This window comes from Protopterus annectens, chromosome 2.part2 (genome assembly GCF_019279795.1).
Source record: "Protopterus annectens isolate FY-2018-M chromosome 2.part2, PAN1.0, whole genome shotgun sequence".
NCBI lineage: Eukaryota > Metazoa > Chordata > Ceratodontiformes > Protopteridae > Protopterus > Protopterus annectens.
Window position 1 is genome coordinate 729,425,093 of NC_056730.1, and position 18,785 is coordinate 729,443,877.

The 18,785-nt window shown below is 44.2% G+C and overlaps 2 protein-coding genes across 2 annotated transcripts in view; both read left to right on the top strand.

Annotated features, from left to right (window-relative positions):
* The window catches only part of GLRX (glutaredoxin), a 380,777-nt gene that overhangs the window by 154,350 nt on the left and 207,642 nt on the right, over nt 1-18,785 (top strand). The window lies entirely within an intron of this gene.
* ELL2 (elongation factor for RNA polymerase II 2) overlaps nt 1-18,785 on the top strand; it is a 213,953-nt gene that overhangs the window by 49,178 nt on the left and 145,990 nt on the right. The window lies entirely within an intron of this gene.

The following is an 18,785-nucleotide window of genomic DNA, read 5'->3' on the forward strand; positions in this document are numbered from 1 at the left end:
CAGATTCTATCTAGACGCAAATTAATCCTTCAGAAAATGTGATCAATTGCTGGTTAGCTTTGCTACAGGGGCAGAAGGCAAAGCCATCTCCAAACAAACCATATCCAAGTTGATAACACACTGCATACATTTCTGCTACAAACATGGAAAGCCTCCTCCCAAGGGGGTCAGGACTCACTCCACCAGAACAGCCTCCACCTCTGCAGATTTCCTCAGGAGTCCCCACAGGGGACATCCTGGAGGCTGCCACCTGGACATCTGTTCACACTTTTACCATGCATTACCACCTGCCTGTCTTCTCCAAATCCAGGGCAGGGTTTGCCTCTGCAGTCTTGCAGGGCATGCTAGCCAGTCCCTAGATGTTCGTGTTTCACTGTTGCAGTCATTACACTTGGGTTATTCTGCTGGCAGGCTACCCTCAGTCAGCCTGAATTCCAAAGTCTAGGTCTGGCATCGGTTGCTGTCGCCTCTTCCCTGACGTCAGTGCGCCGGGGGTATAAATGCAGCAGGCGCCATTCAGTCTTTCGTGCTGCGCGGCCCCCGAAGCATAATCAGTTTGCAAGTGCCGGTCAGCCGACTCCTGAGGTTTTAGTGTTCGAATTTCAGATCCAAAGTCTAAAATAAAAGCTAAGTACCCCATTGGGGGGAAACTTTTTTTCTTGCTCCAGACCGATGTCAGAAAAAGTTAATTGTATTTCTTGTGGGAAGCAAATACCTCATAAGAACTTTCATTCTTACTGTATTCCTTGCCTAGGCCCTGACCACAATATTGCTAGTTGTCAGTTTTGTGCTAGATTTAACCAACGCACTATTAAGCGTCGGTATGATTTTGCATTACACTATTTTGGCAGAAAATTTAATTATACGATGTCTGATTGCCATCAGACTACCGGAATTCACAAGAAATGCAAAAAAAGGACAGTCATCCAAGGTCCAACAGACTAGGCTTCTAATCCAGTCGCCAGTTCTCAGTGAGGCGCCTTTGCAGCCCCTGACGCCTGCTACTTTAAACCCGCAGGCAGCTACCGACTCCCACGTGGAGTCGACTAGGCTGCTGGAAGCTTAAGGTATTGGAACTTCGGAGACTATTCCTTCAGATGGGTCCGGAGCCGCTGAGCAGGCATCGGCTTCTGAGGGTGTTTTCAGACCTAATCAATTATACATTAAAATGACTTCAGCTTCAAAGGCAAAGACTAAAGCATCTTTAAAGACACAAGTACAACAGCCTCATGGACAGGCCTCCATGCCCAAAAAACAAATGCTCAAAATGGCTGAAGACTTAATTACTTTGATCAGGGGTTCCCATCCCCCACCTGATAAAAGGCCTAGGTAAGAGACAGAATATGAATCTTCAGATCAGGTTTCCATTTCATCAGATTCCTCTTCTGATCAGGAATACTCTTCCTCCTTATGAGGATTCTGATGCTGAAGAATCTATCCCTTCAGCCTCTCCTGAGGATTACTCTTTTGGGGAAACCTTGCATACCATGAGGGAGCATTTCCACTGGGAGCAAAGATTTTTCAGAATCTAAGAAAAGGCTCAGACTTCCTTTTACTACCACAACACAAGCCCCTAGCTGTTCCACCTGTTGGACATTGTCGATATATTTTCAGAATCCAGTCTGACCCCTGACTCCTTACCCTCCAGCTCCTGTTAAGCCGGACAGGTACTACAGGGTTCCTGACAAATTCCTTTTCAAAAACCCTGCTGCTGACCCAGAAACTATCAGAGTCCCAAAGGGGTCAAGGCTTCCGCTGCAAAAAACCCTGCCCCCTCTGACAGGGATTCTAGGGCATTGGACAGATGGGGGAAAAAAGATTTACACTTCTGCTACCTTGGCTATAAGGGCTTTAAATTGTCAGTTTCATATGCTCAAATATCAGCAATATATTGTCACTGCTTAAACAGCAAATGTTGATAAATTCTGAATGTGCAGAAAACAAAGAAATGCAGGATTTATTGCATGCAGCTGAACAAGTTGGAAAGCATACTTTGTAAACCAAAAAGCACTAAAATGACAAACCAGGTAAACCAAACAAATGAGCTGTAGAAAGCAAGTCCAAGGCTGACAATAAATGTAAATTTAATGAAGTAAGCACACTCTTTCGGAGAACTTGGCTATTTCCAATGTGCTAAATAAGAATTGGTCCTTGCTTATTGAAGACCCTTAGTTTGGTGACAGCCCTAAAGTTACTTTTAGGGGAGGGCAAAATTTGAAATCATTGTTAGAGGTTAAACCAAAAATTGAGAGTTCACAAGGTAGGCATGATAGTGTGAGTCATGCAAGCAGTGTAAACGTGTGCATAGATGCTAAGATTAGACCAGGTCTATAAAATTAATGGCAAATTTAATTGAGACCAGGGGTGTTTATGCAGCTAGCTGTCAGATGCAACGCATTTTATATCGGTAAAACTGAAAGGAAAATCAAGCAGCGCATCTATGAGCACATATATGCCATAGCTAGAGGCGATCATGACCACGCCCTTGCTAGACATATTGGTTATTGCCCTGATCATTTTTTCAAGTTTACAGTTGTGAATAAAGTTGATTGTGACTTTAGAGGTGGTCCTTGGCAAAATCTTTTGGAAATCTGAACTTTTCTGGCAGATTCGCACAGCTGCCTGTGTACCCAGGTCTGAATGACCATGTCTATCAGTTGTATCTTAAAGAATTTGTCTTTAAAAAGATAGTATGGGTAGGTTGAACATATGTTTTCATCGTTTTTATCATTTTTATGGTTTTAAGCTAAAAGGTTTAATGAAGTTAATTGGATAGACTATTATTTAAGATTATAATCTTTTTTTGTGTTGGTTTTTAATTATGGTGCAGTAGGATTTTAGTTTGTTATACTTGCACCTTTTAGGACGAAAGTACTTTGTTTGCTGGTGCTAGTAATAGGAACACACACCCCCTTATGGGTCTATGATTTGTTAGTTTGAACACAATTAGCATAATTGATTGTATAAAAATGTGGTTGTTATTCAGAGATGTAAAACTTTTTTGTCTGAGGAAGGAGCGGCATTGAGTTGTCTGAAAGCGTGTGCTTACTTCATTAAATTTATATTTTTTATTGTCAGCCTTGGACTTGTGCTTTCTACAGCTCATTTGTTTGGTTTACCTGGAAAGCGTACTTTGCAATGTGGTTTTGATTCTTTGGAGGCCTCCTGTAGAGCCGCTGTTGCGGGTTCTGTCATCAGGAGGGATGCTTGACAATCTGCCTGATCATGTCAAAGCAAAATTATTAGATGCCCCATTAGAGCAGGATACCTTGTTTGGTGTTAAAGCAGAAGAGGTGTTAAAGAAAATGGAGGACAAAGCTAAATCTATGCAAATGGTTAAGGATTTCTTACAGGTTCAGCCTCCATGATTTAGCAGGCTCTGGCCTACAAGGAATTGGTCATTTCCAGTGTCAGACCACAAAGGGGTAGATACAGATGCCCACGAGGCAGATCCCAGCCCCAAGGTTCGTACAGGTCTAAACAGTGGGGTGCTTCTACCTCCAAAAGTGGAGGACAAATCACAGCCATACAGGAAATAGTCCCATTGACTTCCCCCTGCCTGCACCAAGCACTTGTCTTCTGGCAGCACCTTTAGGGGGAAAACTAGCACAATTGGCACAACCCAGGACAAATGGGTCCTAGATAGTGTCACAAGGCTACAAGTTTCACTTCCATACCCTGCCAAGGACAAATGGTTGGACAGACCTCCCAAAACATCAATGGGCAGAGGCACAAAAGCAAGTCTCATCCCTCATGGATATGAATGCCATTTAAGTACCAGAGCAAGAGCAGGACAAGTATTTTGTTCAAGACTGTTCTTGGTACCAAGAAAGGATGAGACCTGGAGACCAATACTGGACCTATCTATTCTAAACACATTTCTGGATATACCAAAGTTCAAAATGTTGACCATACAGCACTTCTGCCCATGCTGGGCAAGAAGGCTTTGCTTGCGACTTTAGACCTAAAAGAGGTATACCTGCATGTCCCAATCGGACAAACATGCAGAAGATACCTTGGATCCAAAGCTGGCTCAATGCACTACAAATTCTCTGCACTGCCCTTTGGCTCATCTACTGCGCCCAGTGGAAACTGGATCCAAAGATATTCATCCTGTTGAGAAACAAATTGGGGAACCCAGAGAGGGACCAGTTTGCCTCGCTTCAGAACTACCAATTGGACAAATTCTGCACAAGGACTCCCCACAAACAAGCTTGGAAAGTGGATGCCCTGTCCTTCACCCACCTATCAGTTTATGCCTTCCCCCTCTGCCTCTCCAGAGTGCTAAAGATTAAACAGGACAAACCAAGGACAACACTGATTGCATCAGACTGGCCCACACCATCACTGGTGTACCCCCTGTTGCGCATGTCACTGCTGGCACCATGGCACCTGCCTCAGATCACCTGCCCTGCTGTCCCAGCTGGAAGGCCAGATTCTGCACCCACAGCTTCAAACCTTGAACCTTGCAGCCTGGCTAATTTACCTGATCTCTCCGTTACCATCCCTCAGTAAGCAAGTGATGGATATTGTTCTGGAGGCAAGGAGGCCTAGTACTAAAAAAATCCTATGCTGAAAAGTGGAACTCTTCTGTTCCTGGAGCCAAACTCAGGGGATTGGCACAGCAGTCCCCTATTTAACTCGTATTCTTAGTTAACTGAGATGCTTCACAAGGTCCTTTCCTTTTCCACCAAAATTCATGCCTCAGCCATTTCAGCACATTACAATACAAAGCTGCCCCTCTTCTCTCATCCACTGCTGAGTAGATTCCTCAGAGGGGCCAAAAACTTAAGACCACCCAGGAGAGCCCCTACTCCAGCCTGTGACCTTAACTTTGTATTGGAAAAGATCACCATACCTCCCTTTGAGTTAGCTGCAAATGCGGAGTTGAAATTCTTTTCTTGGAAAACGGCCTTCCTTCTAGCCATCACTTCGGCAAGAAGGGTGTCTGAATTACAGGCCCTCATGGCAGTGGAGCCTTTCATTTTTCATGCGGACAGGGTGTCCCTCAGGACCAATCCCTCCTTTATACCCAAGGTGGTATCCAGTGTGGCCCATCAGTCAATTCATTTGCCAACCTTTTCTAATCCACAGTACAAAGGGGAAGGAATACTGCACTCTTTGGATGTGCACAAGACAACTTGGATTTTACTTGGACAGGACTAAGCCTCCATGAAATCTGAACAGCTCTTGGTTGCATTTTGCTGCAGGGGCGGAGGGGAAGGCCATTTCAAAGCAAACAATTTCTAAGTGGATAGTCTATTGCATTCATTTCTGCTATAAGCACCAAGGAAAACCTACCCCACAGGGGATACGACCACATTCAACCAGGGCTGCATCTACCTCTACAACCTTTCTCAGAGGGGTCCCTACCAGGGACATCCTAGAAGCTGCTACTTGGAGTTCTGTACCTACCTTCACCAAGCATTACCACTTGCCAATGTTTTTCTAAACCCAGAGCTGGCCTTGCCACTGCAGTCTTGCAGGGCCTTATAGCTGGTCCTAATGCTCTCTACCTCCTCCCATCCTTTATCTTTGGGAATCTACCTAAATGACTGCAACAGTGAAATACTAAGAACTTAGTTCAGTTGTGTGCACTTGCCATAAATGTAGATGTTAGTGTATTCACTGTTGCAGTCCTAGTTACCCTCCCTCTAGCCCCCTGACTTCTATTGACTATGCCTCTATTCTTGTTTGCTATGCTTAAAGCTTTTTGGTGCATTTGCTTTTTTTTTTTTTTTTTTGGAGATGTAACCTTGCATGTAATTGCTCCCATTATGGGGGCACCTGACATCTGGGGCAAGAAACTGATTTAATGGTGTCAGCTGCATGCTTTATATCCTTGGCTACCTGATGTCATGAAAGTTGAGACTGCAACGGACGTAGAACTAAGACTTTGATCAGGCTGAGGGCTACCTGCAAGCAGATAACCTTAAGTGATGCCTGCAACAGTGAATACACTCAACATATACATTTATGGTGCTTCTATGAACACCTGCAGAAATGCATGGATCGTGCTATCCCAAATAAAACCAAGACTCACTCCTCCAAAAACAGGAGATTGGTCTGGTGGACCACGGCCATAAATGAGCTGTACAACAGGAGGAGGAAGCTACTACATGACAGAGCAAAATCCCAAAAAGGGAAGGCATCTCTGATCAGTATTAGCAAGAAACTTCGATCCCTCATAAAATCATCAAAGGCCAGAGTCTAAAGAAAAATTGTCCTAGACACTAAAGATAATCACAAGACCTTCTTTAGTTATGTCAGGAACATGGGCGGAAACTCCCAGATATGCTTTGAATTGTTGCATAACTGTACAAAATATACCGAACCTACAGACATAGCCAACATCCTGGCAGACAGATTCAGCGCATACCCCCACCCTTCCCCCCAAAGGAGCAAATGCCTATCCCAACTGAATGTAACCTCCCTGACATCACAGATGCACAAGTGAAAGCTGCCCTCTCCAAAGCAAAAAACACAGCATCTGTGGGACCGGACGGTGTCCCAGGCTGCGTCTTACACGAACGAGCTCCAAGAAGAACTGAACCCTCACATTAAGTCACTGTTCAAACTTTGCCTTACTACAGGATATGTACCCAAAGAATGGCGTACAGCTACAGTGGTCCCACTCCACAAAGGTGGTGCCACAACGGATCCCGGAAACTATCACCCCATAAGCCTGACTAGTCTGGTCTGTAAAGCTATGGAGCGTATTATCATGGAACTCCTAAACAGACATTGGGAGCCTCCAGACACCGGACCCTACCCAGTTTGGTTTTAAGGGCAGATCTTGCCTCTTAAACCTAGTTGATTTCTTTGAAACAGTTACCAAAGCCATAGATGAGGGCAAGGTAGTCCACACAGCCTATCTGGACCTCGCAAAAGCCTTCGGCACAATACCCCACTCGGGCATCATAAATAAGCTTACCAACTTAAATATCAACCCCTATATCAGAAGATGGGTTGCAAACTCGCTCAGAGATGGAACCCACATGGTCAGAATCGCAGGTGCCATGTCCAAATCCAAACCAATTACAAGTGGTGTCCCACAGGGCTCAGTTCTGGGACCTCTCGTTTGGTATATCCTTCTCTGAGGTTCAGGCTAACATGGGGGGGGGGGGATTATGGCTAACAAAGTTCGCAGATGACTGCAAACTGGGGGCCATAATCGAATCTCCAGCTGACACAAACATCCTCCAAAAGGGTCTCTGAGACAGGTGCTTGGTGCCAGAGCCACAGCCTCAAGCTAAATGCTAAAAAGTGCTTAGTCATCCCCTTTGGGAAAAATAAGGTGCCCACAAATTACCACATGGGTGGTAATCCATTAAGTACGGAAGAAGTAATTAGAGGTTTGGGGACCAATGTAAATAGTAAGCTCTCCTTTGATCACGTTGCCAAAGTGGTTAGAAAGACCTTCTGTATAGCCCACCTTATCACGAAAGGATTCGCATCTAGATCGAGAGGTCATTGTGCCCCTCTACTCATCAGGCCCATAATTGAATACAATGCCCCTTTTGGGATGTACCTTACCTGACACCTGCAGTAACTGGAGAGACCCAAAAGTACCTCACCAAGAGGATCATGGGCTACAAACAGATGTCCTATGCAGCTCTACTAAAGAAACTCCAGCTCTACTCAGTTGCTTACTGCCTACTCAGAGGCGATCTATGCCTGACGTACAAAGCCATGTCAAACCCAGAATTAATGGACATGCTCCACCTCAAAAAATCCAAGTCCCTTAGAGCTACACGCTCCAGGGACCTAAACCTCAGCACAAAAATAAATAGGACATGCTGGAGGGACAGATTAGTTTCCCAGAGGCTCCCCTCACTCTGGAATAGAATCCCAATTCATGGTAGACATAGCCCTTCGCTGACCCTCCAAGCGAAATGTGGACGCGTGGATGGGAAATCGCAAATTCACCCCTGGGATCTCTTCTGTGTCCCTGCTAGACAGAGGCACAGTAAACTAATCTTAAAAGGGTACCTTTTGTGACCTACTTTACAGAGGCACAGTAGGCTAATCTAATAGGGAGGCGGAAGCCAAATACACTCTGGCTAGGCTTATAAGTGCCCTAGGGCAGATAGCCTAGTATCTACCTATGAACCTAAGTGTACACACTATTTTCCTTGTCTCAAGAAGGAACTTCTCTGATTCAGCAGTTGTCATGAAACCCAGGACTTTTTTTTTTTTTTTTTCCCTCCTTCCCTCTCAGCTGTTCAAAGACTCTCCAGACTTTGGATGGGAAGCAGCTTTTGGCTCCCTAAAGGTGTTTCAACAGGAAGAGCACGTCAACGTGACAGATGAGAGCTCTTTGCTGATGCTTCAGGCTTTGTCCTCCCCACCCCCACCCCCCTCTCCCCAGGACCTCTTAATGTATTTACAGACGGTACCTCCGTTGTGTGGTATGTAAACAGTGGGGAACAAGAGCTTATCTTTGCCAGTTGGCACTCCTGGCATCTGATCTTGCAGTCAAGTATCAAGTGACTCTCTTCAGGCAGTTTACATTCCCTGTGGTCAAAACATTGTGGTAGACACTGAGCAGGTCCATAACTCAATCCCATGAATGGATGCTTTACAGGCATGTGTCTGGACATTGTCCAATTAGAGTACTCCTCAAATAGATGTTTACCTCCCGTCTGAACAGACAAATTCCTCTTGTTTTGTGCCAGAGTCCCAGGTATTCTGGTTTGGAAGGTGGATGCCTTGTTTTTTTCTTGGAAGGGGATATTTCTTTGTGTTCCCTCCCCTTCCCCTCATACCAAAAGTCCTTGTCAAAATTACAGGATACACCAAAAATCTTGTTGGTGGCTCCCTTTTGGCCGGGACAGCTTTAGTTCCTTCTGCATTTAGCTAAGGGAAATCCTCAAGTTACCTCACAGGGTGGCTCTTCTCACACAAGACAAGGGATTGCTCATCTGTCTCCACCTGTTCAGTCTTCAGATGATAGTGTGTGTTTGATGGGATCGTAGGCACCTTTTTCTGAGCAAGTGCTTAGGGTCCTGCAGGAGGCCAGGAAACCCACTACTAGAAATTTCTATGTCTCAAAGTGGAAGAGGTTTTCTGTTTGGTGTCTCTCAACCTGGATCCACTTTCCATGGATGTTCCTTTGGTTCTTTTGTGTGAATTATCCAATACTGGCTTGCCTGTTCTGTTAAGGCCCACTTATCTGCTATGTCTGCTTTTTTATCCTTTTAGCTTCTAGATTTGAAGATGAACAATTTCTTAAAGGAGTCTTTTATATTAGGTTTCTCAAGAAGCTTGTTCCTCCTCTTTGCCATCTTAATTTTGTTTTGGAAAAATTGATTCAGGCTCCTTTTGAGCTTGCTGCTTCAGCTTACTTGCAACAGTGGTCTAGGAAGACTACTGTTTGGCCCTTCTGCCATATGGGTGTCTGAGCTTCAAGCCCTTATGGCTCCCTTCTGCCATATGGGTGTCTGAGCTTCAAGCCCTTATGGCTCCTCCTCCTTTTTCTGTCTTTCATAAGAACAGGGTGTCCTTGCTTACTAATCTTTTTATGCTGAAGGTGGTTTGAGTTGTCCCTTAATCAGTCTGTTCATTTGGCCACTTATTTTCCCCCCTCCACAGTCTTCCAGTGAGTGTGTTGGATACATTGGATGTGCATAGACAACTCTGATCTTATTTGGAATGGACTAAGACCATTAGGAATCTGATCAGCTGTTGCTTTTCATCTCAAGTCCCTAGGATTGGCTGTATCCAAGCAAACTATTTCTTCTTGGATCTCTAAAGCTCTTACCTTTCCTTTTCTTTTCATGGTAAGACTCCTGCTAGAGCTGTGGCTATTTCTGGTGCATTTTTCAAGGGTTTGGATACTAACCTTATTCTTGAGGCAGCTTATCTGGACTTCTGTGCATACGTTTACTAAGCACTACAAGTTGGATGGAATCTCCAGAGCTAATTTTGGTTTTGCTAGGGCCGTCCTTCATGGTTTCCTAGAGGGCTCTACTGGTCTTTCCTCCTCCCAAGTTGCTTCCTGAGTTTTGGCGTACTCCCTTATGTAATGAATACTGCGACAGTGATGTGGCAGGACATAGTACAGTTGTGTAAAATCTTAACATAATGGTAGATGTCCTTTTCACTGTTGTAGTATGTGCTTCACTCTGCTCCCTGGTCTATATTTCTCTTCTGGATGTACTGATTCCCAGTCCATGGAAAAGAGGTATTGCTACTGAGGCTGTCAGTGCTGCGGATGATATTTCATCATCACCTTTATGCCCTCTGCTGTGTGAGGAGCATATGGGACGTATGGTATACCTTAAAGCAACCTTAAAGGCTTTGGTATACTGGCCGGATGTCTGGCCGCCTTTTGCTGGGGATCCCTAATGTAAAGAATACAGCAGCGAAGAGAAGGACATCTCCCATTATGGTAAGGCTTTACACAGCTGTACTTTGCATGCGAATGTCATTATCCTTTTTCTATTGCCCTGGTTGAGTTTTCTTCTGAATGACTCAGTCAGCATAAATTTTAATGTGTAGTATATACATCGTTGGAAAGCAAGTTTATTGGCCTGTAATTTTTAGGATAGCTTGCTGGTTCGCTCATAAGTAGAATTGTTTCTGTTAACCAGACTGGTGTCTGTTCAGGCCGTGCATATAAATAAATGTTCGTGTTTTACTCCTGCAGTCATTACATTTGGGTTATCTGCTTGCAGTACCCTTCAGTCAGCCCGATTAACAAAATCTTGGGTCCTGCGTTGGTTACTGTCCCTTCTTCCATAACGTCAGGTTGTTGGGGGTATAAAACATGCCGCCAACACCATTACATCAGTCTTTCTTGCCGTGCAGTGCCAGAAGCAGTTAGCAAGTGCTGTTCGCCAGACTCCTGAAATTTTCGTTTTCGAGTTTCAGAACCGTAGTCTTCAACTAAAGCTAAGTACCCCATTGGGAAACTTTTTCTTGCTCCTTACTGATGTTAGTAAAAGTTAATTGCATTACTTGTGGAAAGGAAATACCTCACACAGATTTTCATTCGAACTGTATTCCTTGCCTAGGCCCTGACCACGACGTACTTTGCTGTCTGTTTTTTTGCTTTATTTAATCGGCACACTATCTGTCTATTTTCGATTCTAAATATTTCAGTTCTCTGTTTAATTATCCAAAAATGTCATCTGTTGGCCATCCGACTACCGGGATTCCGAAAAAACACAGGCTGCAGAGGTCCAAAGCTGCTGAAGATGCTTCTAAGCTAGTCGCCGGTACTCTGGAGCTTTCACAGCCCCTGATACCCGCTACTTCTGACTCACAGGCCTCTACTGAGACCCATTCGAAGTCCGATATGCTGTGAGATGCTTCAACTGTGGAACCTGCGGATGTCTCTAGCTTGGATGGGTCTGGAGCTGCTGTGCGAGCACTGGCTTCTGAGGGTGTATTCAGGCCTATGGACTCTCATATTAAACCGCCTCCTTCATTTAGGCCAAAATCTCAAGCCATGCCTAAGAAACTGACGTCCGGGCCGCATGCTCAGGCCTCTATGCCTAAAAAACAAATAATGCCTGAAGATCTTATAACTCTAATCAGGGAAAGCCAACCTCCCCCTTCAAAAAGACCTAGGACTGAAGTTTGATTCTTCAGAAGAATCAGAAAAATTAGAATCCTGTTCAGATCTGGATTTGCCCATATCCACTTATGAGGATTCTGATGCAGAGAACTCTATTCCCCCTGCTTTCCCTCCATAGGATTTTTCTTTTGGTGAAACCTTACATACGCTAAGGGAGCATTTCCACTGGGAAAGCCAGTATTTTTCTGATTCAGAAAAGAGGCTTAGGGATTTCTTACTCCTGCCTCAGCATAGGCCTTTAGCTATACCTCCTGTATTAGATGGTGTTGATCATTCCTTTTCAGAATCTAGTTTAGCCCCTGATTCTTAGCCTCCTGCACCCAGAAAGCCTGACAGATGTTAGAGGGTTCCCGGTTCTAACAAGTTCCTTTTTAAAAATTCTATTGCGGGTCCGGAGACTATTTCACACGGACCCAAGGGCATTGAGGCTTCTACTGCTAAAAATCTTACTCCCTCTGATAGAGACTCCAGGACGCTGGATAGATGGGGTAAGAAAGTTTGCACTTCTGCAACCTTGGCCGTTAGGGCTTTAAACTGCCAGTTTCTTATGTTAAAGTATCAACAACGTGTTATTGGATTGCTTAAACAGAAAATAATTCCCGACTGTGCTGAAAATAAAGAATTACAATATTTAAGGATAAACTTTCTTGCTCCATACAGAGGTCAGTAAAAGTTAATAATTGCATTACTTGTGGAAAGAAATGCCTCAAAGATTTTCATTCGTACTGTATTCCTTGTCTAGGCCCTGACCACGATGTACCTTGCTGTAGGTTTTGTACTTTAATCAGCACACTATCCATCGTCTGTACGTTTGCCTCTAAATATTTCGATTCTCTGTTTAATTATCCAGAAATGTCAGTTAGCCATCCGGCTACCGCGATTCCGAAAAACCGCTCGGCCTCCTAGATTTAGTAAGCAATGGTCCACAAGAATTGGTCCTTTCCAGCCCCTTCCAGGTTTTCTCAAGCCAAACCCAGACACAGCAAAAACCCCAGGTGTCAGTCCCAGGGGACACGGGGGCTGGGCTCCACTTCCAAATCCAAATCTGGGAGTAAGACCACCCCCATGGTAAACTGTCTCAATGACTTCCTTTTAAAATTTCCAAGCACTTAGCAACTGTGACTGCCCGTTTTGGGGGAAAGATTGCTCTTCATTGCAAAGAACTGGGAACTCATTACCTAGGACAAATGGGTTTTAAATAGTTTCCCAGGGATACAGATTTCACTTCCACACTTTGCCAACACCAAGCGGGTGGCCGGACCTATCCCCAAATCCAGTGAGCAGAGGCCTAAAAACAAGTACTCTCTCTCTCAAGCATAAAGGTATTCAAAGAGGAAAAGGGACAAGGTTTCTACTAAGGACTTTTCCTGGTACCCAGTAAAGGCAATTCATGGCGTCCTATCCTGGACCGGTCTTCTCTAAACACCTTTTTGGAGATTCCAATATTCAAGATGCTGACTCTTCAGTTACTTCCTATGCTAGGCAAAGATGCCTGGTTGGCAGTACTAGATTAAAAAGTAGCCTAGATGCACGTCCCAATCAGGGAATCTTGCAGAAGATGCCTACGCTTCAAAGCAGGCTACACACACTCAGTCCTCTGCACTGCCCTTTGGCTTATCTACTGCACCCAGGGTGTTCGCAAAGTGCCTAGCTCCAGTTATTGCATTTTGCAGGCAAAGAAATATTCAAATGTACCATTACCTGGACGATTGTCTAATTCAGGCAGAAAGCCAGGACATACTTTTGAATCATCTGGCCTTTGTACAAAGGGTTCTAACTTGTCTAGGGTACACCATAAACTAAAACTTCACACCTGGTACCCTTTCAAGAAGTTACATTCCTGGCAGCAAGCTTGAGTAAAACTTCCCAGATGGCTTACCTCACTCCAGAGAAACTTAATTCATTTGACAACCTACTTCAAGTGGCCACAAAAACCCTGCCATCTGCAAGACAAATACTGCAAGCCTTGGGTTCATGGCCTCCTGCATTCTTCTAATTCCATATGCAAGACTGCATATGAGGAAACTACAGTGGTATCTAAAATGTCTTTGGAGTCAACATTGTCACAGCCTGGAGACAATGATTCCTATCATTCCTTGCCTACGCCTAGAGTTCCTTTGGTGTGCAGAAGCCTCCCACCTAAACAAGGGACTACCTTTCACACCACCCCCTGCCGCCCAAACACTAACAGATGCATCAGATTATGCATAGGGGGCTCACCTGGCAGGGAAGTGCATTCAGGGCAAATGGAACCAAAGTCAAATGCACCTGCATATCGATCAAAAAGAAATGTTAGCTGTGCAGAATGCTCAGAGCCTTCAAGGACTACATTCTTCCAGGACAGCTAACGGTAGACTGACAACACCACGGTTATGTGGTACATAATCAAGCGGGGGGGGGGGTACACATTCCTACCCCCTCTGCAGACTAGCCATGGCATTGTGGAACACAGCCTTGAGCTACCAAGTGCACCTACAAGCTCAATTCCTGCCAGGAAAATTGAATACACTGGCAGACTGACTAAGAAACCTCATGGACCCACACAAGTGGAAACTGGAACCACGGATTGTCAACATGTTGACAAGCGAATGGGGGAGCCCAAACATAGATCTATTTGCCTCCCCCCAGAACTACCAATTGAACAGGTTTTGCACAAGGACTCCCCACAAACAAGCCTGGAAAGAGGTTTTTCCAGCTGAAGGACAGAACATCCAATCAGTCTATGCCTTCCCCCAGCTGCCTGTGCTCTCCAAAGTTCTACTATAAGTCTAACAGGACAAACCAAGGATGATCTTGATTGCTCCAGACTGGCCGTGCCAACGCTAGTACCCCCTCCTGCACAGTGTCCCAAATATCTTCATGGCACCTGCTTCAGACCCCTTCCCTGCTGTCTCAGCAGAAGCTGAGTGCAGAATTTGGTTTTCCTAACATTGAACCTTGCAGCTTGGCTAGTTAAATTCTCCCTTGCCATCTCTCCACAAACCTGTGATGGATGTCATCTTGGAGGTGAGGAGACTTGGTACTAGAAAATCGTATGCTGATAAATGGAAAAGATTCTGTGCCTGGAACTCCTCTTTAGGGATGAGCACAGCAGCACCCAATTTTACCTCAGATTTTGCAATACTTGACTGAGATGCTTCACAAGGGCCTTTTTCCTCCATTAAAATCTACCTCAGCTATTTCAGCTCACTAACACAGAACCACCCCTCCTCTCATCCTCTGCTCAAGCAGTATCTCAGAGGGGCAGAAAACTTGAGACCACCCAGGAAAACCCCTACCCCTTCTTGGGACCTTAACTTTGTTTTGGAGAAGCTCACTCTACCTCCTTTCGAGCCAGTTGCCACCGTAGACTTAAAATTTCTTTCTTGGAAAACAGCTTTCCTTTTAGCAGTCACTTCAGCTAGAAGGATATCTGAATTACAGGCCCTTTGGCAGTGGAGCCTTTCATCATCTTTCATGCGGGCAGGGTATCTCTCAGGACCAATCCATCCTTCATGCCCAAGGTGGTTTCCAGTGTGGCTCCTAATCGATCCATTCATTTGCCAACCTTCTTTCCCAATCCACAGAACAAAGGGGAATGGATTCTGCATTCCTTGGATATGCACAGGCAACTAAGATTCTATTTGGACAGGACTGAATCTCGAAGAAAATCTGAATTGCTGGTAGTATTTGCTGCAGGGGCAGAGGGAAAGGCGGTTTCAAAACCATTTCTAAATGGATAAGCCATTGTATTCATTTCTGCTATAAGCACCATGGAAAACCTATCCCCCAGGGGATCAGATCTCACTCCACCAGGGCTGCATCTACTTCTGCTGCCTTTATCAGAGGTGTTCCTACCAAGGATATCCTAGAAGCTGCTACCTGGAGTTCTCCACATACTTTCACCAAGCATTATCATTTACCAATTTTCTCTAAATCCTGAGCTGGCTGTGCTACTGCTGTCTTGCAGGGCCTTATAGCTGGCCCTAATGCTGTATAAACTCCTCCTCCCCAACCATAGCTTTGGGAATGTACCCAAATGTAATGACTGCAGCAGTGAAACCCGAAGAACGTAGTACAATTGTGTACACTTACCATAAATGTAGATGTTGGTGTATTTATTGTTGCAGTCCTGGTTACCCTCCCTCCAGCCCCCTAGTTTTTTTCTGCCTATACCTCTCCTTTCCTTTACTATGCTTAAAAGCCATTTTGGTGTATTTGCTTTTGGTTGGAGGTATACTTTTGTTTTTTTTTTTTTTTTTTTTATCTGCTCCCCATTAGGAGGGCACCTGACATCTGGGGCAAGAAAAACTGATGTAATGGCGTCTGCTGCATGTTTTATACCCCTGACGTCATGGAAGGGACAGCAACCGACGCAGGACCCAAGACTTTGATAATCAGGCCAACCTGAGGGTGTCCTGCCAGCAGATTACCCAAATGTCATGACTGCAACAGTGAATACACTATAACATCTGCATTTATGGTAAGTGTACACAACTGTACTTTCCTTCCCTTCCTCCAACTCCAACTGAATGTTTGTACTGGTCTCCTATGGAAGGCTCCAAAGTATCTTCATATGGCAACTGATCAAATGCTTTTCACTCAACTGGTTTCTCCTTTATTTGGGTATCCATTGCTGTATCCTGCTGTGATATCAAAGTTGAATTTTCAACTCTAAATCCTTTGCTTTGCAGGTAATCCATAGCCTCCGTTTCTATTTCTTTAACTTCTCCATCAGTAATCCTTATACTTTTCCTCAGTTTCCTTATTTTTGTAGTGAACAATTTTCCGTGTCCGGATACTTTTGTCTATATTTCTCCAAATATCCTTGGTGGTGCTCTTTTTATATTGATTAGGTTTGCTTTCTCATTTGTACAAATTGCACCATTATACATCTTTCTTGTCCATATTTCTTCTGATGTCTCTTGCTCTTCCTGTTTCTCCTTTCTTTTGGAACGGATTCTTCCATTATGCTGTGATTTATATAACCTGTTAGACATTCTACACTCCTTCTCTTCTGAAGTATTCTAACTTCAGCTTCTATTTTAACTTCTACTTTACTAATCTAGTCTACGTTCTACATTCCCTCTTTGATCTTATTTTTTTATTGTGAATGTTTCCGTATATGAATGTCTTTGCCTGTATTTCTCTTCAGATGTCTTTGGGGCAGCCTTTTTGTTTGGTTTGCCTCTCTCATTTGCATAAATATTGGCCTGTTAGTGTTTCAGTAGACTGAGATTGAGTTTAGTGGCTGCAGTACCATCTTACTGCCCAGGAGCTTTCATCTGTTGGGTTTGGGAAGTGGTGTGTGTTTTTTTCCCTCTGTCATTGTAGCCTTTCCCTTCTCTTCTTACAGGCCTTTTACAGGTCCTATTAAAAGTTTCATTTATGGGCTGGGGAGCTTACTGTAGTTAATTTTGGTTTATTGTTAAATTCAAAACTACATGCATTGCTTAACTTTAAAGCTTTGTAGGAAAAATGAACGAGTCCATTCTGCACAATTCAAAGTGAATTGTGGTGTGTAAATATGTATGGTGGCATGTGCGTACTCCATTTACAATGGAGTGGTGTATGCTTGCCAATGGGCCGTAGTTGTCGCCCTTCTTGCAGCTCACATTGTGGGAGAAGTAAAGTGAAAGGCTCCCTTAACTACAGCTGTAGCTCTGTTGAACCTGAGGATTTGGAAGCCCTGTCTCTCATCTTTGAGAGAGGTATTCCAGAGATGTACTTTTTTTATTTTATTTTGGAGACTTCGTTCTTCTCCTGCTTGGTTCACCATAGCATGTAGAAGTTTTTCGGTCGTGGTAGGGAAGATTTTTGTGTGGCTTTGTTTACCTTGTTGTAAACTTAAGTGAAGGATTAAGACTTGTGCTCATCACCCCATGGTAGCTGCTGAAGGTCTGATTTTTGGGTTCTGAGGTCCCATGGCAGTGCAGGTGTCTTCGTTCAAGCCATGGCAGTCCTTAGAATGATTCTGTACCTCAGGGCCTAGTTTTTTTTGTAGATTCTTCTGATTTGTCTTATATAATTGAGGCTGTAAGACACTAATTGAAAGGGGTTCCCTGGCTTGGTGGTAAAGTATCTGGCAATAGCTTTATACAGGATTACTAGGCTAATGACTCCGTGGACCCTTTTTAAGCCTAGCCATGCATCTCAAATGTAAGAATCAAACACTGTACTTTGTCTAAGGTAAACACTTTAGCATTTAGTCCCCACTCCCCAGCCTCTAAAGATACTTGATTTTTCAGTATTAAATTTTAAGTTCATCTCCAGCCAAGAAGGTTCACAGATAAATACCAGGCTATCAGTCTGCAGACTATTACAAGGCTAGCCAATAACCACAACTCAGAATGAAGCCTTGTACCTGTGAAGTAATGCCCTTAACTATTGTGCCATCCTCCCTGCCTATACTCTGAAACACTAGTGTATTGGCCTTATAGTTTTGCTCATCTGTCATGTTCTGCTCTTCAACTTTCTGACTCATTCGAGCATTCCTTCACATGTCCTACACTTGAGAAACCTGCTTACAGTTTTAAGTAATAGCTTGTTTAAACTGTTTGCTCTTGATAAATCTGTTTTACTAATACTACAGATGTTCTTCGTGTTTCACTGTTGCAGTCATTACATTTGGGTAATCCTGCTGGCAGGTTGCCCTCAGCCGGCCTGAATTCCAAAGTCTTGGGGCCTGTGTCGGCTGCTGTCGCCCCCTTCCCTGATGTCAGGTCGTCAGGGGTATAAAAGAAGCAGCCGATGCCATTTTCTTCAGTCTTTCTTGCCGCGCAGTGCCCGAAGCAGAAGCAGTTTGGAAATGCCGGAAGGTAGACTCCTGAGATTGTCATGTTTGAGTTTCAGATCCGAAGTCTTCAATAAAGCAAAGTACCCCGTTGGGGAAACTTTTTTTTCTTGCATCTGACCGATGTCAGAAAGTTAATAATTGTATTTCTTGTGGGAAGCAAATAACTCCTAAGGACTTCCACTCTTACTGTATTCTATGCCTAGGCCCTGATCACGACGTCACTAGTCGGTTTTGTGCTAGATTTAACAAACACACTATAAAAAGACGTTTTGATTTTGCTTTGCACTACTTTGGCCGAAGGTTCAATTATACTATGCCATCGGATCAACCGACTACCTCAATACCGAAAAAACGTAAAGACAGGCATCCGAGGTCCCAAACCAATGAAGAAACCTCTTCTAGGCCAGTCGCTGGTTTGCCGGTTCT